Genomic DNA, 27995 nt, shown 5'->3' on the forward strand with positions numbered 1-27995 from the left:
CGTCAAGACAGTGCGTTTCCTACGATTACATGCATTTGAATGGGGAACTCGTCCAAAACAAAGTATAGGTTTTCATTATGTGAATAACTTGAAAATCTTAGCTCAAACAGCTTCAAAACCTGTTTGCCCAGCACGGGGATCTTGAACTGTATAAGATAACGCCTTAAATATGTGTGTCTGAGTCATCTATCAAGACTTACAGCTATTTATATGAAGTTGTATAAACGCTTTATTTCGTCAAGACAGTGCGTTTCCTACGATTACATGCATTTGAATGGGGAACTCGCCCGAAACAAAGTATAGGTTTTCATTATGTGAATAACTTGAAAATCTTAGCTCAAACAGCTTCAAAACCTGTTTGCCCAGCACGGGGATCTTGAACTGTATAAGATAACGCCTTAAATATGTGTGTATGCTTCTTCTATCAAGACTTACAGCTATTTATATGAAGTTGTATAAACGCTTTATTTCGTCAAGACAGTGCGTTTCCTACGATTACATGCATTTGAATGGGGAACTCGCCCGAAACAAAGTATAGGTTTTCATTATGTGAATAACTTGAAAATCTTAGCTCAAACAGCTTCAAAACCTGTTTGCCCAGCACGGGGATCTTGAACTGTATAAGATAACGCCTTAAATATGTGTGTATGCTTCTTCTATCAAGACTTACAGCTATTTATATGAAGTTGTACAAAAACGCTTTATTTCGTCAAGACAGTGCGTTTCCTACGATTACATGCATTTGAATGGGGAACTCGTCCAAAACAAAGTATAGGTTTTCATTATGTGAATAACTTGAAAATCTTAGCTCAAACAGCTTCAAAACCTGTTTGCCCAGCACGGGGATCTTGAACTGTATAAGATAACGCCTTAAATATGTGTGTCTGAGTCATCTATCAAGACTTACAGCTATTTATATGAAGTTGTATAAACGCTTTATTTCGTCAAGACAGTGCGTTTCCTACGATTACATGCATTTGAATGGGGAACTCGCCCGAAACAAAGTATAGGTTTTCATTATGTGAATAACTTGAAAATCTTAGCTCAAACAGCTTCAAAACCTGTTTGCCCAGCACGGGGATCTTGAACTGTATAAGATAACGCCTTAAATATGTGTGTCTGAGTCGTCTATCAAGACTTACAGCTATTTATATGAAGTTGTATAAACGCTTTATTTCGTCAAGACAGTGCGTTTCCTACGATTACATGCATTTGAATGGGGAACTCGCCCGAAACAAAGTATAGGTTTTCATTATGTGAATAACTTGAAAATCTTAGCTCAAACAGCTTCAAAACCTGTTTGCCCAGCACGGGGATCTTGAACTGTATAAGATAACGCCTTAAATATGTGTGTATGCTTCTTCTATCAAGACTTACAGCTATTTATATGAAGTTGTATAAACGCTTTATTTCGTCAAGACAGTGCGTTTCCTACGATTACATGCATTTGAATGGGGAACTCGTCCAAAACAAAGTATAGGTTTTCATTATGTGAATAACTTGAAAATCTTAGCTCAAACAGCTTCAAAACCTGTTTGCCCAGCACGGGGATCTTGAACTGTATAAGATAACGCCTTAAATATGTGTGTCTGAGTCGTCTATCAAGACTTACAGCTATTTATATGAAGTTGTATAAACGCTTTATTTCGTCAAGACAGTGCGTTTCCTACGATTACATGCATTTGAATGGGGAACTCGCCCGAAACAAAGTATAGGTTTTCATTATGTGAATAACTTGAAAATCTTAGCTCAAACAGCTTCAAAACCTGTTTGCCCAGCACGGGGATCTTGAACTGTATAAGATAACGCCTTAAATATGTGTGTATGCTTCTTCTATCAAGACTTACAGCTATTTATATGAAGTTGAATAAACAATTTATTTCGTCAAGACAGTGCGTTTCCTACGATTACATGCATTTGAATGGGGAACTCGCCCGAAACAAAGTATAGGTTTTCATTATGTGAATAACTTGAAAATCTTAGCTCAAACAGCTTCAAAACCTGTTTGCCCAGCACGGGGATCTTGAACTGTATAAGATAACGCCTTAAATATGTGTGTATGCTTCTTCTATCAAGACTTACAGCTATTTATATGAAGTTGTACAAAAACGCTTTATTTCGTCAAGACAGTGCGTTTCCTACGATTACATGCATTTGAATGGGGAACTCGCCCGAAACAAAGTATAGGTTTTCATTATGTGAATAACTTGAAAATCTTAGCTCAAACAGCTTCAAAACCTGTTTGCCCAGCACGGGGATCTTGAACTGTATAAGATAACGCCTTAAATATGTGTGTATGCTTCTTCTATCAAGACTTACAGCTATTTATATGAAGTTGTACAAAAACGCTTTATTTCGTCAAGACAGTGCGTTTCCTACGATTACATGCATTTGAATGGGGAACTCGCCCGAAACAAAGTATAGGTTTTCATTATGTGAATAACTTGAAAATCTTAGCTCAAACAGCTTCAAAACCTGTTTGTCCAGCACGGGGATCTTGAACTGTATAAGATAACGCCTTAAATATGTGTGTATGCTTCTTCTATCAAGACTTACAGCTATTTATATGAAGTTGTACAAAAACGCTTTATTTCGTCAAGATAGTGCGTTTCCTACGATTACATGCATTTGAATGGGGAACTCGCCCGAAACAAAGTATAGGTTTTCATTATGTGAATAACTTGAAAATCTTAGCTCAAACAGCTTCAAAACCTGTTTGCCCAGCACGGGGATCTTGAACTGTATAAGATAACGCCTTAAATATGTGTGTATGCTTCTTCTATCAAGACTTACAGCTATTTATATGAAGTTGTATTAACAATTTATTTCGTCAAGACAGTGCGTTTCCTACGATTACATGCATTTGAATGGGGAACTCGCCCGAAACAAAGTATAGGTTTTCATTATGTGAATAACTTGAAAATCTTAGCTCAAACAGCTTCAAAACCTGTTTGCCCAGCACGGGGATCTTGAACTGTATAAGATAACGCCTTAAATATGTGTGTATGCTTCTTCTATCAAGACTTACAGCTATTTATATGAAGTTGTATAAACGCTTTATTTCGTCAAGACAGTGCGTTTCCTACGATTACATGCATTTGAATGGGGAACTCGCCCGAAACAAAGTATAGGTTTTCATTATGTGAATAACTTGAAAATCTTAGCTCAAACAGCTTCAAAACCTGTTTGCCCAGCACGGGGATCTTGAACTGTATAAGATAACGCCTTAAATATGTGTGTATGCTTCTTCTATCAAGACTTACAGTTATTTATATGAAGTTGTACAAAAACGCTTTATTTCGTCAAGACAGTGCGTTTCCCACGATTACATGCATTTGAATGGGGAACTCGTCCGAAACAAAGTATAGGTTTTCATTATGTGAATAACTTGAAAATCTTAGCTCAAACAGCTTCAAAACCTGTTTGCCCAGCACGGGGATCTTGAATTGTATAAGATAACGCCTTAAATATGTGTGTCTGAGTCGTCTATCAAAACTTACAGCTATTTATATGAAGTTGTACAAAAACGCTTTATTTCGTCAAGATAGTGCGTTTCCTACGATTACATGCATTTGAATGGGGAACTCGCCCGAAACAAAGTATAGGTTTTCATTATGTGAATAACTTGAAAATCTTAGCTCAAACAGCTTCAAAACCTGTTTGCCCAGCACGGGGATCTTGAACTGTATAAGATAACGCCTTAAATATGTGTGTATGCTTCTTCTATCAAGACTTACAGTTATTTATATGAAGTTGTACAAAAACGCTTTATTTCGTCAAGACAGTGCGTTTCCTACGATTACATGCATTTGAATGGGGAACTCGTCCGAAACAAAGTATAGGTTTTCATTATGTGAATAACTTGAAAATCTTAGCTCAAACAGCTTCAAAACCTGTTTGCGCAGCACGGGGATCTTGAACTGTATAAGATAACGCCTTAAATATGTGTGTATGCTTCTTCTATCAAGACTTACAGCTATTTTTATGAAGTTGTATAAACGCTTTATTTCGTCAAGACAGTGCGTTTCCTACGATTACATGCATTTGAATGGGGAACTCGTTCGAAACAAAGTATAGGTTTTCATTATGTGAATAACTTGAAAATCTTAGCTCAAACAGCTTCAAAACCTGTTTGTCCAGCACGGGGATCTTGAACTGTATAAGATAACGCCTTAAATATGTGTGTCTGAGTCGTCTATCAAAACTTACACCTATTTATATGAAGTTGTACAAAAACGCTTTATTTCGTCAAGACAGTGCGTTTCCTACGATTACATGCATTTGAATGGGGAACTCGTCCGAAACAAAGTATAGGTTTTCATTATGTGAATAACTTGAAAATCTTAGCTCAAACAGCTTCAAAACCTGTTTGCGCAGCACGGGGATCTTGAACTGTATAAGATAACGCCTTAAATATGTGTGTATGCTTCTTCTATCAAGACTTACAGCTATTTATATGAAGTTGTACAAAAACGCTTTATTTCGTCAAGACAGTGCGTTTCCTACGATTACATGCATTTGAATGGGGAACTCGCCCGAAACAAAGTATAGGTTTTCATTATGTGAATAACTTGAAAATCTTAGCTCAAACAGCTTCACAACCTGTTTGCCCAGCACGGGGATCTTGAACTGTATAAGATAACGCCTTAAATATGTGTGTATGCTTCTTCTATCAAGACTTACAGTTATTTATATGAAGTTGTACAAAAACGCTTTATTTCGTCAAGACAGTGCGTTTCCTACGATTACATGCATTTGAATGGGGAACTCGCCCGAAACATAGTATAGGTTTTCATTATGTGAATAACTTTAAAATCTTAGCTCAAACAGCTTCACAACCTGTTTGCCCAGCACGGGGATCTTGAACTGTATAAGATAACGCCTTAAATATGTGTGTATGCTTCTTCTATCAAGACTTACAGTTATTTATATGAAGTTGTACAAAAACGCTTTATTTCGTCAAGACAGTGCGTTTCCTACGATTACATGCATTTGAATGGGGAACTCGTCCGAAACAAAGTATAGGTTTTCATTACGTGAATAACTTGAAAATCTTAGCTCAAACAGCTTCAAAACCTGTTTGCCCAGCACGGGGATCTTGAACTGTATAAGATAACGCCTTAAATATGTGTGTATGCTTCTTCTATCAAGACTTACAGCTATTTATATGAAGTTGTATAAACGCTTTATTTCGTCAAGACAGTGCGTTTCCTACGATTACATGCATTTGAATGGGGAACTCGCCCGAAACAAAGTATAGGTTTTCATTATGTGAATAACTTGAAAATCTTAGCTCAAACAGCTTCAAAACCTGTTTGCCCAGCACGGGGATCTTGAACTGTATAAGATAACGCCTTAAATATGTGTGTCTGAGTCGTCTATCAAAACTTACAGCTATTTATATGAAGTTGTACAAAAACGCTTTATTTCGTCAAGACAGTGCGTTTCCTACGATTACATGCATTTGAATGGGGAACTCGCCCGAAACAAAGTATAGGTTTTCATTATGTGAATAACTTGAAAATCTTAGCTCAAACAGCTTCAAAACCTGTTTGCCCAGCACGGGGATCTTGAACTGTATAAGATAACGCCGTAAATATGTGTGTATGCTTCTTCTATCAAGACTTACAGCTATTTATATGAAGTTGTATAAACGCTTTATTTCGTCAAGACAGTGCGTTTCCTACGATTACATGCATTTGAATGGGGAACTCGCCCGAAACAAAGTATAGGTTTTCATTATGTGAATAACTTGAAAATCTTAGCTCAAACAGCTTCAAAACCTGTTTGCCCAGCACGGGGATCTTGAACTGTATAAGATAACGCCTTAAATATGTGTGTATGCTTCTTCTATCAAGACTTACAGCTATTTATATGAAGTTGTATAAACGCTTTATTTCGTCAAGACAGTGCGTTTCCTACGATTACATGCATTTGAATGGGGAACTCGTCCAAAACAAAGTATAGGTTTTCATTATGTGAATAACTTGAAAATCTTAGCTCAAACAGCTTCAAAACCTGTTTGCCCAGCACGGGGATCTTGAACTGTATAAGATAACGCCTTAAATATGTGTGTCTGAGTCGTCTATCAAGACTTACAGCTATTTATATGAAGTTGTATAAACGCTTTATTTCGTCAAGACAGTGCGTTTCCTACGATTACATGCATTTGAATGGGGAACTCGCCCGAAACAAAGTATAGGTTTTCATTATGTGAATAACTTGAAAATCTTAGCTCAAACAGCTTCAAAACCTGTTTGCCCAGCACGGGGATCTTGAACTGTATAAGATAACGCCTTAAATATGTGTGTATGCTTCTTCTATCAAGACTTACAGCTATTTATATGAAGTTGTACAAAAACGCTTTATTTCGTCAAGACAGTGCGTTTCCTACGATTACATGCATTTGAATGGGGAACTCGCCCGAAACAAAGTATAGGTTTTCATTATGTGAATAACTTGAAAATCTTAGCTCAAACAGCTTCAAAACCTGTTTGCCCAGCACGGGGATCTTGAACTGTATAAGATAACGCCTTAAATATGTGTGTATGCTTCTTCTATCAAGACTTACAGCTATTTATATGAAGTTGTACAAAAACGCTTTATTTCGTCAAGACAGTGCGTTTCCTACGATTACATGCATTTGAATGGGGAACTCGCCCGAAACAAAGTATAGGTTTTCATTATGTGAATAACTTGAAAATCTTAGCTCAAACAGCTTCAAAACCTGTTTGTCCAGCACGGGGATCTTGAACTGTATAAGATAACGCCTTAAATATGTGTGTATGCTTCTTCTATCAAGACTTACAGCTATTTATATGAAGTTGTACAAAAACGCTTTATTTCGTCAAGATAGTGCGTTTCCTACGATTACATGCATTTGAATGGGGAACTCGCCCGAAACAAAGTATAGGTTTTCATTATGTGAATAACTTGAAAATCTTAGCTCAAACAGCTTCAAAACCTGTTTGCCCAGCACGGGGATCTTGAACTGTATAAGATAACGCCTTAAATATGTGTGTATGCTTCTTCTATCAAGACTTACAGCTATTTATATGAAGTTGTATTAACAATTTATTTCGTCAAGACAGTGCGTTTCCTACGATTACATGCATTTGAATGGGGAACTCGCCCGAAACAAAGTATAGGTTTTCATTATGTGAATAACTTGAAAATCTTAGCTCAAACAGCTTCAAAACCTGTTTGCCCAGCACGGGGATCTTGAACTGTATAAGATAACGCCTTAAATATGTGTGTATGCTTCTTCTATCAAGACTTACAGCTATTTATATGAAGTTGTATAAACGCTTTATTTCGTCAAGACAGTGCGTTTCCTACGATTACATGCATTTGAATGGGGAACTCGCCCGAAACAAAGTATAGGTTTTCATTATGTGAATAACTTGAAAATCTTAGCTCAAACAGCTTCAAAACCTGTTTGCCCAGCACGGGGATCTTGAACTGTATAAGATAACGCCTTAAATATGTGTGTATGCTTCTTCTATCAAGACTTACAGTTATTTATATGAAGTTGTACAAAAACGCTTTATTTCGTCAAGACAGTGCGTTTCCCACGATTACATGCATTTGAATGGGGAACTCGTCCGAAACAAAGTATAGGTTTTCATTATGTGAATAACTTGAAAATCTTAGCTCAAACAGCTTCAAAACCTGTTTGCCCAGCACGGGGATCTTGAATTGTATAAGATAACGCCTTAAATATGTGTGTCTGAGTCGTCTATCAAAACTTACAGCTATTTATATGAAGTTGTACAAAAACGCTTTATTTCGTCAAGATAGTGCGTTTCCTACGATTACATGCATTTGAATGGGGAACTCGCCCGAAACAAAGTATAGGTTTTCATTATGTGAATAACTTGAAAATCTTAGCTCAAACAGCTTCAAAACCTGTTTGCCCAGCACGGGGATCTTGAACTGTATAAGATAACGCCTTAAATATGTGTGTATGCTTCTTCTATCAAGACTTACAGTTATTTATATGAAGTTGTACAAAAACGCTTTATTTCGTCAAGACAGTGCGTTTCCTACGATTACATGCATTTGAATGGGGAACTCGTCCGAAACAAAGTATAGGTTTTCATTATGTGAATAACTTGAAAATCTTAGCTCAAACAGCTTCAAAACCTGTTTGCGCAGCACGGGGATCTTGAACTGTATAAGATAACGCCTTAAATATGTGTGTATGCTTCTTCTATCAAGACTTACAGCTATTTTTATGAAGTTGTATAAACGCTTTATTTCGTCAAGACAGTGCGTTTCCTACGATTACATGCATTTGAATGGGGAACTCGTTCGAAACAAAGTATAGGTTTTCATTATGTGAATAACTTGAAAATCTTAGCTCAAACAGCTTCAAAACCTGTTTGTCCAGCACGGGGATCTTGAACTGTATAAGATAACGCCTTAAATATGTGTGTCTGAGTCGTCTATCAAAACTTACACCTATTTATATGAAGTTGTACAAAAACGCTTTATTTCGTCAAGACAGTGCGTTTCCTACGATTACATGCATTTGAATGGGGAACTCGTCCGAAACAAAGTATAGGTTTTCATTATGTGAATAACTTGAAAATCTTAGCTCAAACAGCTTCAAAACCTGTTTGCGCAGCACGGGGATCTTGAACTGTATAAGATAACGCCTTAAATATGTGTGTATGCTTCTTCTATCAAGACTTACAGCTATTTATATGAAGTTGTACAAAAACGCTTTATTTCGTCAAGACAGTGCGTTTCCTACGATTACATGCATTTGAATGGGGAACTCGCCCGAAACAAAGTATAGGTTTTCATTATGTGAATAACTTGAAAATCTTAGCTCAAACAGCTTCACAACCTGTTTGCCCAGCACGGGGATCTTGAACTGTATAAGATAACGCCTTAAATATGTGTGTATGCTTCTTCTATCAAGACTTACAGTTATTTATATGAAGTTGTACAAAAACGCTTTATTTCGTCAAGACAGTGCGTTTCCTACGATTACATGCATTTGAATGGGGAACTCGCCCGAAACATAGTATAGGTTTTCATTATGTGAATAACTTTAAAATCTTAGCTCAAACAGCTTCACAACCTGTTTGCCCAGCACGGGGATCTTGAACTGTATAAGATAACGCCTTAAATATGTGTGTATGCTTCTTCTATCAAGACTTACAGTTATTTATATGAAGTTGTACAAAAACGCTTTATTTCGTCAAGACAGTGCGTTTCCTACGATTACATGCATTTGAATGGGGAACTCGTCCGAAACAAAGTATAGGTTTTCATTACGTGAATAACTTGAAAATCTTAGCTCAAACAGCTTCAAAACCTGTTTGCCCAGCACGGGGATCTTGAACTGTATAAGATAACGCCTTAAATATGTGTGTATGCTTCTTCTATCAAGACTTACAGCTATTTATATGAAGTTGTATAAACGCTTTATTTCGTCAAGACAGTGCGTTTCCTACGATTACATGCATTTGAATGGGGAACTCGCCCGAAACAAAGTATAGGTTTTCATTATGTGAATAACTTGAAAATCTTAGCTCAAACAGCTTCAAAACCTGTTTGCCCAGCACGGGGATCTTGAACTGTATAAGATAACGCCTTAAATATGTGTGTCTGAGTCGTCTATCAAAACTTACAGCTATTTATATGAAGTTGTACAAAAACGCTTTATTTCGTCAAGACAGTGCGTTTCCTACGATTACATGCATTTGAATGGGGAACTCGCCCGAAACAAAGTATAGGTTTTCATTATGTGAATAACTTGAAAATCTTAGCTCAAACAGCTTCAAAACCTGTTTGCCCAGCACGGGGATCTTGAACTGTATAAGATAACGCCGTAAATATGTGTGTATGCTTCTTCTATCAAGACTTACAGCTATTTATATGAAGTTGTACAAAAACGCTTTATTTCGTCAAGACAGTGCGTTACCTACGATTACATGCATTTGAATGGGGAACTCGCCCGAAACAAAGTATAGGTTTTCATTATGTGAATAACTTGAAAATCTTAGCTCAAACAGCTTCAAAACCTGTTTGCCCAGCACGGGGATCTTGAACTGTATAAGATAACGCCTTAAATATGTGTGTTTGAGTCGTCTATCAAAACTTACAGCTATTTATATGAAGTTGTACAAAAACGCTTTATTTCGTCAAGACAGTGCGTTTCCTACGATTACATGTATATGAATGGGGAACTCGCCCGAAACAAAGTATAGGTTTTCATTATGTGAATAACTTTAAAATCTTAGCTCAAACAGCTTCAAAACCTGTTTGCCCAGCACGGGGATCTTGAACTGTATAAGATAACGCCTTAAATATGTGTGTCTGAGTCGTCTATCAAAACTTACAGCTATTTATATGAAGTTGTACAAAAACGCTTTATTTCGTCAAGATAGTGCGTTTCCTACGATTACATGCATTTGAATGGGGAACTCGCCCGAAACAAAGTATAGGTTTTCATTACGTGAATAACTTGAAAATCTTAGCTCAAACAGCTTAAAAACCTGTTTGTCCAGCACGGGGATCTTGAACTGTATAAGATAACGCCTTAAATATGTGTGTATGCTTCTTCTATCAAGACTTACAGCTATTTATATGAAGTTGTATAAACGCTTTATTTCGTCAAGACAGTGCGTTTCCTACGATTACATGCATTTGAATGGGGAACTCGCCCGAAACAAAGTATTGGTTTTCATTATGTGAATAATATGAAAATCTTAGCTCAAACAGCTTCAAAACCTGTTTGTCCAGCACGGGGATCTTGAACTGTATAAGATAACGCCTTAAATATGTGTGTATGCTTCTTCTATCAAGACTTACAGCTATTTATATGAAGTTGTATAAACGCTTTATTTCGTCAAGATAGTGCGTTTCCTACGATTACATGCATTTGAATGGGGAACTCGCCCGAAACAAAGTATAGGTTTTCATTATGTGAATAACTTGAAAATCTTAGCTCAAACAGCTTCAAAACCTGTTTGCCCAGCACGGGGATCTTGAACTGTATAAGATAACGCCGTAAATATGTGTGTATGCTTCTTCTATCAAAACTTACAGCTATTTATATGAAGTTGTACAAAAACGCTTTATTTCGTCAAGATAGTGCGTTTCCTACGATTACATGCATTTGAATGGGGAACTCGCCCGAAACAAAGTATAGGTTTTCATTATGTGAATAACTTGAAAATCTTAGCTCAAACAGCTTCAAAACCTGTTTGCCCAGCACGGGGATCTTGAACTGTATACGATAACGCCTTAAATATGTGTGTCTGAGTCGTCTATCAAAACTTACAGCTATTTATATGAAGTTGTACAAAAACGCTTTATTTCGTCAAGATAGTGCGTTTCCTACGATTACATGCATTTGAATGGGGAACTCGCCCGAAACAAAGTATAGGTTTTCATTATGTGAATAACTTGAAAATCTTAGCTCAAACAGCTTCAAAACCTGTTTGTCCAGCACGGGGATCTTGAACTGTATAAGATAACGCCTTAAATATGTGTGTCTGAGTCTTCTATCAAAACTTACAGCTATTTATATGAAGTTGTACAAAAACGCTTTATTTCGTAAAGACAGTGCGTTTCCTACGATTACATGCATTTGAATGGGGAACTCGCCCAAAACAAAGTATAGGTTTTCATTATGTGAATAACTTGAAAATCTTAGCTCAAACAGCTTCAAAACCTGTTTGCCCAGCACGGGGATCTTGAACTGTATAAGATAACGCCTTAAATATGTGTGTCTGAGTCGTCTATCAAAACTTACAGCTATTTATATGAAGTTGTACAAAAACGCTTTATTTCGTAAAGACAGTGCGTTTCCTACGATTACATGCATTTGAATGGGGAACTCGCCCGAAACAAAGTATAGGTTTTCATTATGTGAATAACTTGAAAATCTTAGCTCAAACAGCTTCAAAACCTGTTTGCCCAGCACGGCGATCTTGAACTGTATAAGATAACGCCTTAAATATGTGTGTATGCTTCTTCTATCAAGACTTACAGCTATTTATATGAAGTTGTATAAACGCTTTATTTCGTCAAGACAGTGCGTTTCCTACGATTACATGCATTTGAATGGGGAACTCGCCCGAAACAAAGTATTGGTTTTCATTATGTGAATAATATGAAAATCTTAGCTCAAACAGCTTCAAAACCTGTTTGCCCAGCACGGGGATCTTGAACTGTATAAGATAACGCCTTAAATATGTGTGTCTGAGTCGTCTATCAAAACGTACAGCTATTTATATGAAGTTGTACAAAAACGCTTTATTTCGTAAAGACAGTGCGTTTCCTACGATTACATGCATTTGAATGGGGAACTCGCCTAAAACAAAGTATAGGTTTTCATTATGTGAATAACTTGAAAATCTTAGCTCAAACAGCTTCAAAACCTGTTTGCCCAGCACGGGGATCTTGAACTGTATAAGATAACGCGTTAAATATGTGTGTCTGAGTCGTCTATCAAAACTTACAGCTATTTATATGAAGTTGTACAAAAACGCTTTATTTCGTCAAGACAGTGCGTTTCCTACGATTACATGCATTTCAATGGGGAACTCGCCCGAAACAAAGTATAGGTTTTCATTATGTGAATAACTTGAAAATCTTAGCTCAAACAGCTTCAAAACCTGTTTGCCCAGCACGGGGATCTTGAACTGTATAAGATAACGCCTTAAATATGTGTGTATGCTTCTTCTATCAAGACTTACAGCTATTTATATGAAGTTGTATAAACGCTTTATTTCGTCAAGACAGTGAGTTTCCTACGATTACATGCATTTGAATGGGGAACTCGTCCGAAACAAAGTATAGGTTTTCATTATGTGAATAACTTGAAAATCTTAGCTCAAACAGCTTCAAAACCTGTTTGCCCAGCACGGGGATCTTGAACTGTATAAGATAACGCCTTAAATATGTGTGTATGCTTCTTCTATCAAGACTTACAGCTATTTATATGAAGTTGTATAAACAATTTATTTCGTCAAGACAGTGCGTTTCCTACGATTACATGCATTTGAATGGGGAACTCGCCCGAAACAAAGTATAGGTTTTCATTATGTGAATAACTTGAAAATCTTAGCTCAAACAGCTTCAAAACCTGTTTGCCCAGCACGGGGATCTTGAACTGTATAAGATAACGCCTTAAATATGTGTGTATGCTTCTTCTATCAAGACTTACAGCTATTTATATGAAGTTGTATAAACGCTTTATTTCGTCAAGACAGTGCGTTTCCTACGATTACATGCATTTGAATGGGGAACTCGCCCGAAACAAAGTATAGGTTTTCATTATGTGAATAACTTGAAAATCTTAGCTCAAACAGCTTCAAAACCTGTTTGCCCAGCACGGGGATCTTGAACTGTATAAGATAACGCCTTAAATATGTGTGTCTGAGTCGTCTATCAAAACTTACAGCTATTTATATGAAGTTGTACAAAAACGCTTTATTTCGTAAAGACAGTGCGTTTCCTACGATTACATGCATTTGAATGGGGAACTCGCCCGAAACAAAGTATAGGTTTTCATTATGTGAATAACTTGAAAATCTTAGCTCAAACAGCTTCAAAACCTGTTTGCCCAGCACGGGGATCTTGAACTGTATAAGATAACGCCGTAAATATGTGTGTATGCTTCTTCTATCAAAACTTACAGCTATTTATATGAAGTTGTACAAAAACGCTTTATTTCGTCAAGATAGTGCGTTTCCTACGATTACATGCATTTGAATGGGGAACTCGCCCGAAACAAAGTATAGGTTTTCATTATGTGAATAACTTGAAAATCTTAGCTCAAACAGCTTCAAAACCTGTTTGCCCAGCACGGGGATCTTGAACTGTATAAGATAACGCCTTAAATATGTGTGTATGCTTCTTCTATCAAGACTTACAGCTATTTATATGAAGTTTTATAAACGCTTTATTTCGTTAAGACAGTGCGTTTCCTACGATTACATGCATTTGAATGGGGAACTCGCCCGAAACAAAGTATAGGTTTTCATTATGTGAATAACTTGAAAATCTTAGCTCAAACAGCTTCAAAACCTGTTTGCCCAGCACGGGGATCTTGAACTGTATAAGATAACGTCTTAAATATGTGTGTATGCTTCTTCTATCAAGACTTACAGCTATTTATATGAAGTTGTATAAACGCTTTATTTCGTCAAGACAGTGAGTTTCCTACGATTACATGCATTTGAATGGGGAACTCGCCCGAAACAAAGTATAGGTTTTCATTATGTGAATAACTTGAAAATCTTAGCTCAAACAGCTTCAAAACCTGTTTGCCCAGCACGGGGATCTTGAACTGTATAAGATAACGCCTTAAATATGTGTGTATGCTTCTTCTATCAAGACTTACAGCTATTTATATGAAGTTGTATAAACAATTTATTTCGTCAAGACAGTGCGTTTCCTACGATTACATGCATTTGAATGGGGAACTCGCCCGAAACAAAGTATAGGTTTTCATTATGTGAATAACTTGAAAATCTTAGCTCAAACAGCTTCAAAACCATTTTGCCCAGCACGGGGATCTTGAACTGTATAAGATAACGCCTTAAATATGTGTGTCTGAGTCGTCTATCAAAACTTACAGCTAATTTATATGAAGTTGTACAAAAACGCTTTATTTCGTCAAGACAGTGCTTTTCCTACGATTACATGCATTTGAATGGGGAACTCGCCCGAAACAAAGTATAGGTTTTCATTATGTGAATAACTTGAAAATCTTAGCTCAAACAGCTTCAAAACCTGTTTGCCCAGCACGGGGATCTTGAACTGTATAAGATAACGCCTTAAATATGTGTGTATGCTTCTTCTATCAAGACTTACAGCTATTTATATGAAGTTGTATAAACGCTTTATTTCGTCAAGACAGTGAGTTTCCTACGATTACATGCATTTGAATGGGGAACTCGCCCGAAACAAAGTATAGGTTTTCATTATGTGAATAACTTGAAAATCTTAGCTCAAACAGCTTCAAAACCTGTTTGCCCAGCACGGGGATCTTGAACTGTATAAGATAACGCCTTAAATATGTGTGTATGCTTCTTCTATCAAGACTTACAGCTATTTATATGAAGTTGTATAAACAATTTATTTCGTCAAGACAGTGCGTTTCCTACGATTACATGCATTTGAATGGGGAACTCGCCCGAAACAAAGTATAGGTTTTCATTATGTGAATAACTTGAAAATCTTAGCTCAAACAGCTTCAAAACCTGTTTGCCCAGCACGGGGATCTTGAACTGTATAAGATAACGCCTTAAATATGTGTGTCTGAGTCGTCTATCAAAACTTACAGCTATTTATATGAAGTTGTACAAAAACGCTTTATTTCGTCAAGACAGTGCGTTTCCTACGATTACATGCATTTGAATGGGGAACTCGCCCGAAACAAAGTATAGGTTTTCATTATGTGAATAACTTGAAAATCTTAGCTCAACCAGCTTCAAAACCTGTTTGCCCAGCACGGGGATCTTGAACTGTATAAGATAACGCCTTAAATATGTGTGTATGCTTCTTCTATCAAGACTTACAGCTATTTATATGAAGTTGTATAAACGCTTTATTTCGTCAAGATAGTGCGTTTCCTACGATTACATGCATTTGAATGGGGAACTCGCCCGAAACAAAGTATAGGTTTTCATTATGTGAATAACTTGAAAATCTTAGCTCAAACAGCTTCAAAACCTGTTTGTCCAGCACGGGGATCTTGAACTGTATAAGATAACGCCTTAAATATGTGTGTCTGAGTCGTCTATCAAAACTTACAGCTATTTATATGAAGTTGTACAAAAACGCTTTATTTCGTCAAGACAGTGCGTTTCCTACGATTACATGCATTTGAATGGGGAACTCGCCTAAAACAAAGTATAGGTTTTCATTATGTGAATAACTTGAAAATCTTAGCTCAAACAGCTTCAAAACCTGTTTGCCCAGCACGGGGATCTTGAACTGTATAAGATAACGCCTTAAATATGTGTGTCTGAGTCGTCTATCAAAACTTACAGCTATTTATATGAAGTTGTACAAAAACGCTTTATTTCGTCAAGACAGTGCGTTTCCTACGATTACATGCATTTGAATGGGGAACTCGCCCGAAACAAAGTATAGGTTTTCATTATGTGAATAACTTGAAAATCTTAGCTCAAACAGCTTCAAAACCTGTTTGCCCAGCACGGGGATCTTGAACTGTATAAGATAACGCCTTAAATATGTGTGTATGCTTCTTCTATCAAGACTTACAGCTATTTATATGAAGTTGTATAAACAATTTATTTCGTCAAGACAGTGCGTTTCCTACGATTACATGCATTTGAATGGGGAACTCGCCCGAAACAAAGTATAGGTTTTCATTATGTGAATAACTTGAAAATCTTAGCTCAAACAGCTTCAAAACCTGTTTGCCCAGCACGGGGATCTTGAACTGTATAAGATAACGTCTTAAATATGTGTGTATGCTTCTTCTATCAAGACTTACAGCTATTTATATGAAGTTGTATAAACGCTTTATTTCGTCAAGACAGTGAGTTTCCTACGATTACATGCATTTGAATGGGGAACTCGCCCGAAACAAAATATAGGTTTTCATTATGTGAATAACTTGAAAATCTTAGCTCAAACAGCTTCAAAACCTGTTTGCCCAGCACGGGGATCTTGAACTGTATAAGATAACGCCTTAAATATGTGTGTATGCTTCTTCTATCAAGACTTACAGCTATTTATATGAAGTTGTATAAACAATTTATTTCGTCAAGACAGTGCGTTTCCTACGATTACATGCATTTGAATGGGGAACTCGCCCGAAACAAAGTATAGGTTTTCATTATGTGAATAACTTGAAAATCTTAGCTCAAACAGCTTCAAAACCTGTTTGCCCAGCACGGGGATCTTGAACTGTATAAGATAACGCCTTAAATATGTGTGTCTGAGTCGTCTATCAAAACTTACAGCTAATTTATATGAAGTTGTACAAAAACGCTTTATTTCGTCAAGACAGTGCGTTTCCTACGATTACATGCATTTGAATGGGGAACTCGCCCGAAACAAAGTATAGGTTTTCATTATGTGAATAACTTGAAAATCTTAGCTCAAACAGCTTCAAAACCTGTTTGCCCAGCACGGGGATCTTGAACTGTATAAGATAACGCCTTAAATATGTGTGTATGCTTCTTCTATCAAGACTTACAGCTATTTATATGAAGTTGTATAAACGCTTTATTTCGTCAAGACAGTGCGTTTCCTACGATTACATGCATTTGAATGGGGAACTCGCCCGAATCAAAGTATAGGTTTTCATTATGTGAATAACTTGAAAATCTTAGCTCAAACAGCTTCAAAACCTGTTTGCCCAGCACGGGGATCTTGAACTGTATAAGATAACGCCTTAAATATGTGTGTCTGAGTCGTCTATCAAAACTTACAGCTCTTTATATGAAGTTGTACAAAAACGCTTTATTTCGTCAAGACAGTGCGTTTCCTACGATTACATGCATTTGAATGGGGAACTCGCCCGAATCAAAGTATAGGTTTTCATTATGTGAATAACTTGAAAATCTTAGCTCAAACAGCTTCAAAACCTGTTTGCCCAGCACGGGGATCTTGAACTGTATAAGATAACGCCTTAAATATGTGTGTCTGAGTCGTCTATCAAAACTTACAGCTATTTATATGAAGTTGTACAAAAACGCTTTATTTCGTCAAGACAGTGCGTTTCCTACGATTACATGCATTTGAATGGGGAACTCGCCCGAATCAAAGTATAGGTTTTCATTATGTGAATAACTTGAAAATCTTAGCTCAAACAGCTTCAAAACCTGTTTGCCCAGCACGGGGATCTTGAACTGTATAAGATAACGCCTTAAATGTGTGTGTATGCTTCTTCTATCAAGACTTACAGCTATTTATATGAAGTTGTACAAAAACGCTTTATTTCGTCAAGACAGTGCGTTTCCTACGATTACATGCATTTGAAAGGGGAACTCGTCCGAAACAAAGTATAGGTTTTCATTATGTGAATAACTTGAAAATCTTAGCTCAAACAGCTTCAAAACCTGTTTGTCCAGCACGGGGATCTTGAACTGTATAAGATAACGCCTTAAATATGTGTGTCTGAGTCGTCTATCAAAACTTACAGCTATTTATATGAAGTTGTACAAAAACGCTTTATTTCGTCAAGACAGTGCGTTTCCTACGATTACATGCATTTGAATGGGGAACTCGTCCGAAACAAAGTATAGGTTTTCATTATGTGAATAACTTGAAAATCTTAGCTCAAACAGCTTCAAAACCTGTTTGCCCAGCACGGGGATCTTGAACTGTATAAGATAACGCCTTAAATATGTGTGTATGCTTCTTCTATCAAGACTTACAGCTATTTATATGAAGTTGTATAAACGCTTTATTTCGTCAAGACAGTGCGTTTCCTACGATTACATGCATTTGAATGGGGAACTCGTCCGAAACAAAGTATAGGTTTTCATTATGTGAATAACTTGAAAATCTTAGCTCAAACAGCTTCAAAACCTGTTTGCCCAGCACGGGGATCTTGAACTGTATAAGATAACGCCTTAAATGTGTGTGTATGCTTCTTCTATCAAGACTTACAGCTATTTATATGAAGTTGTACAAAAACGCTTTATTTCGTCAAGACAGTGCGTTTCCTACGATTACATGCATTTGAATGGGGAACTCGCCCGAAACAAAGTATAGGTTTTCATTACGTGAATAACTTGAAAATCTTAGCTCAAACAGCTTCAAAACCTGTTTGTCCAGCACGGGGATCTTGAACTGTATAAGATAACGCCTTAAATATGTGTGTCTGAGTCGTCTATCAAAACTTACAGCTATTTATATGAAGTTGTACAAAAACGCTTTATTTCGTCAAGACAGTGCGTTTCCTACGATTACATGCATTTGAATGGGGAACTCGCCCAAATCAAAGTATAGGTTTTCATTATGTGAATAACTTGAAAATCTTAGCTCAAACAGCTTCAAAACCTGTTTGCCCAGCACGGGGATCTTGAACTGTATAAGATAACGCCTTAAATATGTGTGTATGCTTCTTCTATCAAGACTTACAGCTATTTATATGAAGTTGTATAAACGCTTTATTTCGTCAAGATAGTGCGTTTCCTACGATTACATGCATTTGAATGGGGAACTCGTCCGAAACAAAGTATAGGTTTTCATTATGTGAATAACTTGAAAATCTTAGCTCAACCAGCTTCAAAACCTGTTTGCCCAGCACGGGGATCTTGAACTGTATAAGATAACGCCTTAAATATGTGTGTATGCTTCTTCTATCAAGACTTACAGCTATTTATATGAAGTTGTATAAACGCTTTATTTCGTCAAGACAGTGCGTTTCCTACGATTACATGCATTTGAATGGGGAACTCGTCCGAAACAAAGTATAGGTTTTCATTATGTGAATAACTTGAAAATCTTAGCTCAAACAGCTTCAAAACCTGTTTGCCCAGCACGGGGATCTTGAACTGTATAAGATAACGCCTTAAATATGTGTGTCTGAGTCGTCTATCAAAACTTACAGCTATTTATATGAAGTTGTACAAAAACGCTTTATTTCGTCAAGACAGTGCGTTTCCTACGATTACATGCATTTGAATGGGGAACTCGCCCGAAACAAAGTATAGGTTTTCATTATGTGAATAACTTGAAAATCTTAGCTCAAACAGCTTCAAAACCTGTTTGCCCAGCACGGGGATCTTGAACTGTATAAGATAACGCCTTAAATATGTGTGTATGCTTCTTCTATCAAGACTTACAGCTATTTATATGAAGTTGTATAAACGCTTTATTTCGTCAAGACAGTGCGTTTCCTACGATTACATGCATTTGAATGGGGAACTCGCCCGAAACAAAGTATAGGTTTTCATTATGTGAATAACTTGAAAATCTTAGCTCAAACAGCTTCAAAACCTGTTTGCCCAGCACGGGGATCTTGAACTGTATAAGATAACGCCTTAAATATGTGTGTATGCTGCTTCTATCAAGACTTACAGCTATTTATATGAAGTTGTATAAACGCTTTATTTCGTCAAGACAGTGCGTTTCCTACGATTACATGCATTTGAATGGGGAACTCGCCCGAATCAAAGTATAGGTTTTCATTATGTGAATAACTTGAAAATCTTAGCTCAAACAGCTTCAAAACCTGTTTGCCCAGCACGGGGATCTTGAACTGTATAAGATAACGCCTTAAATGTGTGTGTATGCTTCTTCTATCAAGACTTACAGCTATTTATATGAAGTTGTATAAACGCTTTATTTCGTCAAGACAGTGCGTTTCCTACGATTACATGCATTTGAATGGGGAACTCGCCCGAAACAAAGTATAGGTTTTCATTATGTGAATAACTTGAAAATCTTAGCTCAAACAGCTTCAAAACCTGTTTGCCCAGCACGGGGATCTTGAACTGTATAAGATAACGCCTTAAATATGTGTGTATGCTTCTTCTATCAAGACTTACAGCTATTTATATGAAGTTGTATAAACAATTTATTTCGTCAAGACAGTGCGTTTCCTACGATTACATGCATTTGAATGGGGAACTCGCCCGAAACAAAGTATAGGTTTTCATTATGTGAATAACTTGAAAATCTTAGCTCAAACAGCTTCAAAACCATTTTGCCCAGCACGGGGATCTTGAACTGTATAAGATAACGCCTTAAATATGTGTGTCTGAGTCGTCTATCAAAACTTACAGCTAATTTATATGAAGTTGTACAAAAACGCTTTATTTCGTCAAGACAGTGCGTTTCCTACGATTACATGCATTTGAATGGGGAACTCGCCCGAAACAAAGTATAGGTTTTCATTATGTGAATAACTTGAAAATCTTAGCTCAAACAGCTTCAAAACCTGTTTGCCCAGCACGGGGATCTTGAACTGTATAAGATAACGCCTTAAATATGTGTGTATGCTTCTTCTATCAAGACTTACAGCTATTTATATGAAGTTGTATAAACGCTTTATTTCGTCAAGACAGTGCGTTTCCTACGATTACATGCATTTGAATGGGGAACTCGCCCGAATCAAAGTATAGGTTTTCATTATGTGAATAACTTGAAAATCTTAGCTCAAACAGCTTCAAAACCTGTTTGCCCAGCACGGGGATCTTGAACTGTATAAGATAACGCCTTAAATATGTGTGTCTGAGTCGTCTATCAAAACTTACAGCTCTTTATATGAAGTTGTACAAAAACGCTTTATTTCGTCAAGACAGTGCGTTTCCTACGATTACATGCATTTGAATGGGGAACTCGCCCGAATCAAAGTATAGGTTTTCATTATGTGAATAACTTGAAAATCTTAGCTCAAACAGCTTCAAAACCTGTTTGCCCAGCACGGGGATCTTGAACTGTATAAGATAACGCCTTAAATATGTGTGTCTGAGTCGTCTATCAAAACTTACAGCTATTTATATGAAGTTGTACAAAAACGCTTTATTTCGTCAAGACAGTGCGTTTCCTACGATTACATGCATTTGAATGGGGAACTCGCCCGAATCAAAGTATAGGTTTCCATTATGTGAATAACTTGAAAATCTTAGCTCAAACAGCTTCAAAACCTGTTTGCCCAGCACGGGGATCTTGAACTGTATAAGATAACGCCTTAAATGTGTGTGTATGCTTCTTCTATCAAGACTTACAGCTATTTATATGAAGTTGTACAAAAACGCTTTATTTCGTCAAGACAGTGCGTTTCCTACGATTACATGCATTTGAAAGGGGAACTCGTCCGAAACAAAGTATAGGTTTTCATTATGTGAATAACTTGAAAATCTTAGCTCAAACAGCTTCAAAACCTGTTTGTCCAGCACGGGGATCTTGAACTGTATAAGATAACGCCTTAAATATGTGTGTCTGAGTCGTCTATCAAAACTTACAGCTATTTATATGAAGTTGTACAAAAACGCTTTATTTCGTCAAGACAGTGCGTTTCCTACGATTACATGCATTTGAATGGGGAACTCGTCCGAAACAAAGTATAGGTTTTCATTATGTGAATAACTTGAAAATCTTAGCTCAAACAGCTTCAAAACCTGTTTGCCCAGCACGGGGATCTTGAACTGTATAAGATAACGCCTTAAATATGTGTGTATGCTTCTTCTATCAAGACTTACAGCTATTTATATGAAGTTGTATAAACGCTTTATTTCGTCAAGACAGTGCGTTTCCTACGATTACATGCATTTGAATGGGGAACTCGCCCGAAACAAAGTATAGGTTTTCATTATGTGAATAACTTGAAAATCTTAGCTCAAACAGCTTCAAAACCTGTTTGCCCAGCACGGGGATCTTGAACTGTATAAGATAACGCCTTAAATATGTGTGTATGCTTCTTCTATCAAGACTTACAGCTATTTATATGAAGTTGTATAAACGATTTATTTCGTCAAGACAGTGCGTTTCCTACGATTACATGCATTTGAATGGGGAACTCGCCCGAAACAAAGTATAGGTTTTCATTACGTGAATAACTTGAAAATCTTAGCTCAAACAGCTTCAAAACCTGTTTGCCCAGCACGGGGATCTTGAACTGTATAAGATAACGCCTTAAATATGTGTGTCTGAGTCGTCTATCAAAACTTACAGCTATTTATATGAAGTTGTACAAAAACGCTTTATTTCGTCAAGACAGTGCGTTTCCTACGATTACATGCATTTGAATGGGGAACTCGCCCAAATCAAAGTATAGGTTTTCATTATGTGAATAACTTGAAAATCTTAGCTCAAACAGCTTCAAAACCTGTTTGCCCAGCACGGGGATCTTGAACTGTATAAGATAACGCCTTAAATATGTGTGTATGCTTCTTCTATCAAGACTTACAGCTATTTATATGAAGTTGTATAAACGCTTTATTTCGTCAAGACAGTGCGTTTCCTACGATTACATGCATTTGAATGGGGAACTCGTCCGAAACAAAGTATAGGTTTTCATTATGTGAATAACTTGAAAATCTTAGCTCAAACAGCTTCAAAACCTGTTTGCCCAGCACGGGGATCTTGAACTGTATAAGATAACGCCTTAAATATGTGTGTATGCTTCTTCTATCAAGACTTACAGCTATTTATATGAAGTTGTATAAACGCTTTATTTCGTCAAGACAGTGCGTTTCCTACGATTACATGCATTTGAATGGGGAACTCGTCCGAAACAAAGTATAGGTTTTCATTATGTGAATAACTTGAAAATCTTAGCTCAAACAGCTTCAAAACCTGTTTGCCCAGCACGGGGATCTTGAACTGTATAAGATAACGCCTTAAATATGTGTGTCTGAGTCGTCTATCAAAACTTACAGCTATTTATATGAAGTTGTACAAAAACGCTTTATTTCGTCAAGACAGTGCGTTTCCTACGATTACATGCATTTGAATGGGGAACTCGCCCGAAACAAAGTATAGGTTTTCATTATGTGAATAACTTGAAAATCTTAGCTCAAACAGCTTCAAAACCTGTTTGCCCAGCACGGGGATCTTGAACTGTATAAGATAACGCCTTAAATATGTGTGTATGCTTCTTCTATCAAGACTTACAGCTATTTATATGAAGTTGTATAAACGCTTTATTTCGTCAAGACAGTGCGTTTCCTACGATTACATGCATTTGAATGGGGAACTCGCCCGAAACAAAGTATAGGTTTTCATTATGTGAATAACTTGAAAATCTTAGCTCAAACAGCTTCAAAACCTGTTTGCCCAGCACGGGGATCTTGAACTGTATAAGATAACGCCTTAAATATGTGTGTCTGAGTCGTCTATCAAAACTTACAGCTATTTATATGAAGTTGTACAAAAACGCTTTATTTCGTCAAGACAGTGCGTTTCCTACGATTACATGCATTTGAATGGGGAACTCGCCCGAAACAAAGTATAGGTTTTCATTATGTGAATAACTTGAAAATCTTAGCTCAAACAGCTTCAAAACCTGTTTGCCCAGCACGGGGATCTTGAACTGTATAAGATAACGCCTTAAATATGTGTGTATGCTTCTTCTATCAAGACTTACAGCTATTTATATGAAGTTGTATAAACGCTTTATTTCGTCAAGACAGTGCGTTTCCTACGATTACATGCATTTGAATGGGGAACTCGCCCGAATCAAAGTATAGGTTTTCATTATGTGAATAACTTGAAAATCTTAGCTCAAACAGCTTCAAAACCTGTTTGCCCAGCACGGGGATCTTGAACTGTATAAGATAACGCCTTAAATGTGTGTGTATGCTTCTTCTATCAAGACTTACAGCTATTTATATGAAGTTGTACAAAAACGCTTTATTTCGTCAAGACAGTGCGTTTCCTACGATTACATGCATTTGAATGGGGAACTCGCCCGAAACAAAGTATAGGTTTTCATTACGTGAATAACTTGAAAATCTTAGCTCAAACAGCTTCAAAACCTGTTTGCCCAGCACGGGGATCTTGAACTGTATAAGATAACGCCTTAAATATGTGTGTCTGAGTCGTCTATCAAAACTTACAGCTATTTATATGAAGTTGTACAAAAACGCTTTATTTCGTCAAGACAGTGCGTTTCCTACGATTACATGCATTTGAATGGGGAACTCGCCCAAATCAAAGTATAGGTTTTCATTATGTGAATAACTTGAAAATCTTAGCTCAAACAGCTTCAAAACCTGTTTGCCCAGCACGGGGATCTTGAACTGTATAAGATAACGCCTTAAATATGTGTGTCTGAGTCGTCTATCAAAACTTACAGCTATTTATATGAAGTTGTACAAAAACGCTTTATTTCGTCAAGACAGTGCGTTTCCTACGATTACATGCATTTGAATGGGGAACTCGCCCGAAACAAAGTATAGGTTTTCATTATGTGAATAACTTGAAAATCTTAGCTCAAACAGCTTCAAAACCTGTTTGCCCAGCACGGGGATCTTGAACTGTATAAGATAACGCCTTAAATATGTGTGTATGCTTCTTCTATCAAGACTTACAGCTATTTATATGAAGTTGTATAAACAATTTATTTCGTCAAGACAGTGCGTTTCCTACGATTACATGCATTTGAATGGGGAACTCGCCCGAAACAAAGTATAGGTTTTCATTATGTGAATAACTTGAAAATCTTAGCTCAAACAGCTTCAAAACCTGTTTGCCCAGCACGGGGATCTTGAACTGTATAAGATAACGCCTTAAATATGTGTGTATGCTTCTTCTATCAAGACTTACAGCTATTTATATGAAGTTGTATAAACGCTTTATTTCGTCAAGACAGTGCGTTTCCTACGATTACATGCATTTGAATGGGGAACTCGCCCGAAACAAAGTATAGGTTTTCATTATGTGAATAACTTGAAAATCTTAGCTCAAACAGCTTCAAAACCTGTTTGCCCAGCACGGGGATCTTGAACTGTATAAGATAACGCCTTAAATATGTGTGTATGCTTCTTCTATCAAGACTTAGAGCTATTTATATGAAGTTGTATAAACGCTTTATTTCGTCAAGACAGTGCGTTTCCTACGATTACATGCATTTGAATGGGGAACTCGCCCGAATCAAAGTATAGGTTTTCATTATGTGAATAACTTGAAAATCTTAGCTCAAACAGCTTCAAAACCTGTTTGCCCAGCACGGGGATCTTGAACTGTATAAGATAACGCCTTAAATGTGTGTGTATGCTTCTTCTATCAAGACTTACAGCTATTTATATGAAGTTGTACAAAAACGCTTTATTTCGTCAAGACAGTGCGTTTCCTACGATTACATGCATTTGAATGGGGAACTCGCCCGAAACAAAGTATAGGTTTTCATTACGTGAATAACTTGAAAATCTTAGCTCAAACAGCTTCAAAACCTGTTTGCCCAGCACGGGGATCTTGAACTGTATAAGATAACGCCTTAAATATGTGTGTCTGAGTCGTCTATCAAAACTTACAGCTATTTATATGAAGTTGTACAAAAACGCTTTATTTCGTCAAGACAGTGCGTTTCCTACGATTACATGCATTTGAATGGGGAACTCGCCCAAATCAAAGTATAGGTTTTCATTATGTGAATAACTTGAAAATCTTAGCTCAAACAGCTTCAAAACCTGTTTGCCCAGCACGGGGATCTTGAACTGTATAAGATAACGCCTTAAATATGTGTGTATGCTTCTTCTATCAAGACTTACAGCTATTTATATGAAGTTGTATAAACGCTTTATTTCGTCAAGACAGTGCGTTTCCTACGATTACATGCATTTGATTGGGGAACTCGCCCGAATCAAAGTATAGGTTTTCATTATGTGAATAACTTGAAAATCTTAGCTCAAACAGCTTCAAAACCTGTTTGCCCAGCACGGGGATCTTGAACTGTATAAGATAACGCCTTAAATATGTGTGTCTGAGTCTTCTATCAAAACTTACAGCTATTTATATGAAGTTGTATAAACGCTTTATTTCGTCAAGACAGTGCGTTTCCTACGATTACATGCATTTGAATGGGGAACTCGCCCGAATCAAAGTATAGGTTTTCATTATGTGAATAACTTGAAAATCTTAGCTCAAACAGCTTCAAAACCTGTTTGCCCAGCACGGGGATCTTGAACTGTATAAGATAACGCCTTAAATGTGTGTGTATGCTTCTTCTATCAAGACTTACAGCTATTTTTATGAAGTTGTACAAAAACGCTTTATTTCGTCAAGACAGTGCGTTTCCTACGATTACATGCATTTGAAAGGGGAACTCGTCCGAAACAAAGTATAGGTTTTCATTATGTGAATAACTTGAAAATCTTAGCTCAAACAGCTTCAAAACCTGTTTGCCCAGCACGGGGATCTTGAACTGTATAAGATAACGCCTTAAATATGTGTGTCTGAGTCTTCTATCAAAACTTACAGCTATTTATATGAAGTTGTATAAACGCTTTATTTCGTCAAGACAGTGCGTTTCCTACGATTACATGCATTTGAATGGGGAACTCGTCCGAAACAAAGTATAGGTTTTCATTATGTGAATAACTTGAAAATCTTAGCTCAAACAGCTTCAAAACCTGTTTGCCCAGCACGGGGATCTTGAACTGTATAAGATAACGCCTTAAATATGTGTGTATGCTTCTTCTATCAAGACTTACAGCTATTTATATGAAGTTGTATAAACGCTTTATTTCGTCAAGACAGTGCGTTTCCTACGATTACATGCATTTGAATGGGGAACTCGTCCGAAACAAAGTATAGGTTTTCATTATGTGAATAACTTGAAAATCTTAGCTCAAACAGCTTCAAAACCTGTTTGCCCAGCACGGGGATCTTGAACTGTATAAGATAACGCCTTAAATATGTGTGTATGCTTCTTCTATCAAAACTTACAGCTATTTATATGAAGTTGTACAAAAACGCTTTATTTCGTCAAGACAGTGCGTTTCCTACGATTACATGCATTTGAATGGGGAACTCGCCCGAATCAAAGTATAGGTTTTCATTATGTGAATAACTTGAAAATCTTAGCTCAAACAGCTTCAAAACCTGTTTGCCCAGCACGGGGATCTTGAACTGTATAAGATAACGCCTTAAATATGTGTGTATGCTTCTTCTATCAAGACTTACAGCTATTTATATGAAGTTGTATAAACGCTTTATTTCGTCAAGACAGTGCGTTTCCTACGATTACATGCATTTGAATGGGGAACTCGCCCGAAACAAAGTATAGGTTTTCATTATGTGAATAACTTGAAAATCTTAGCTCAAACAGCTTCAAAACCTGTTTGCCCAGCACGGGGATCTTGAACTGTATAAGATAACGCCTTAAATATGTGTGTATGCTTCTTCTATCAAGACTTACAGCTATTTATATGAAGTTGTATAAACGCTTTATTTCGTCAAGACAGTGCGTTTCCTACGATTACATGCATTTGAATGGGGAACTCGTCCGAAACAAAGTATAGGTTTTCATTATGTGAATAACTTGAAAATCTTAGCTCAAACAGCTTCAAAACCTGTTTGCCCAGCACGGGGAT

This window comes from Neolamprologus brichardi, chromosome 7 (genome assembly GCF_056152115.1).
Source record: "Neolamprologus brichardi isolate AB-2024 chromosome 7, ASM5615211v1, whole genome shotgun sequence".
Lineage (NCBI taxonomy): Eukaryota > Metazoa > Chordata > Actinopteri > Cichliformes > Cichlidae > Neolamprologus > Neolamprologus brichardi.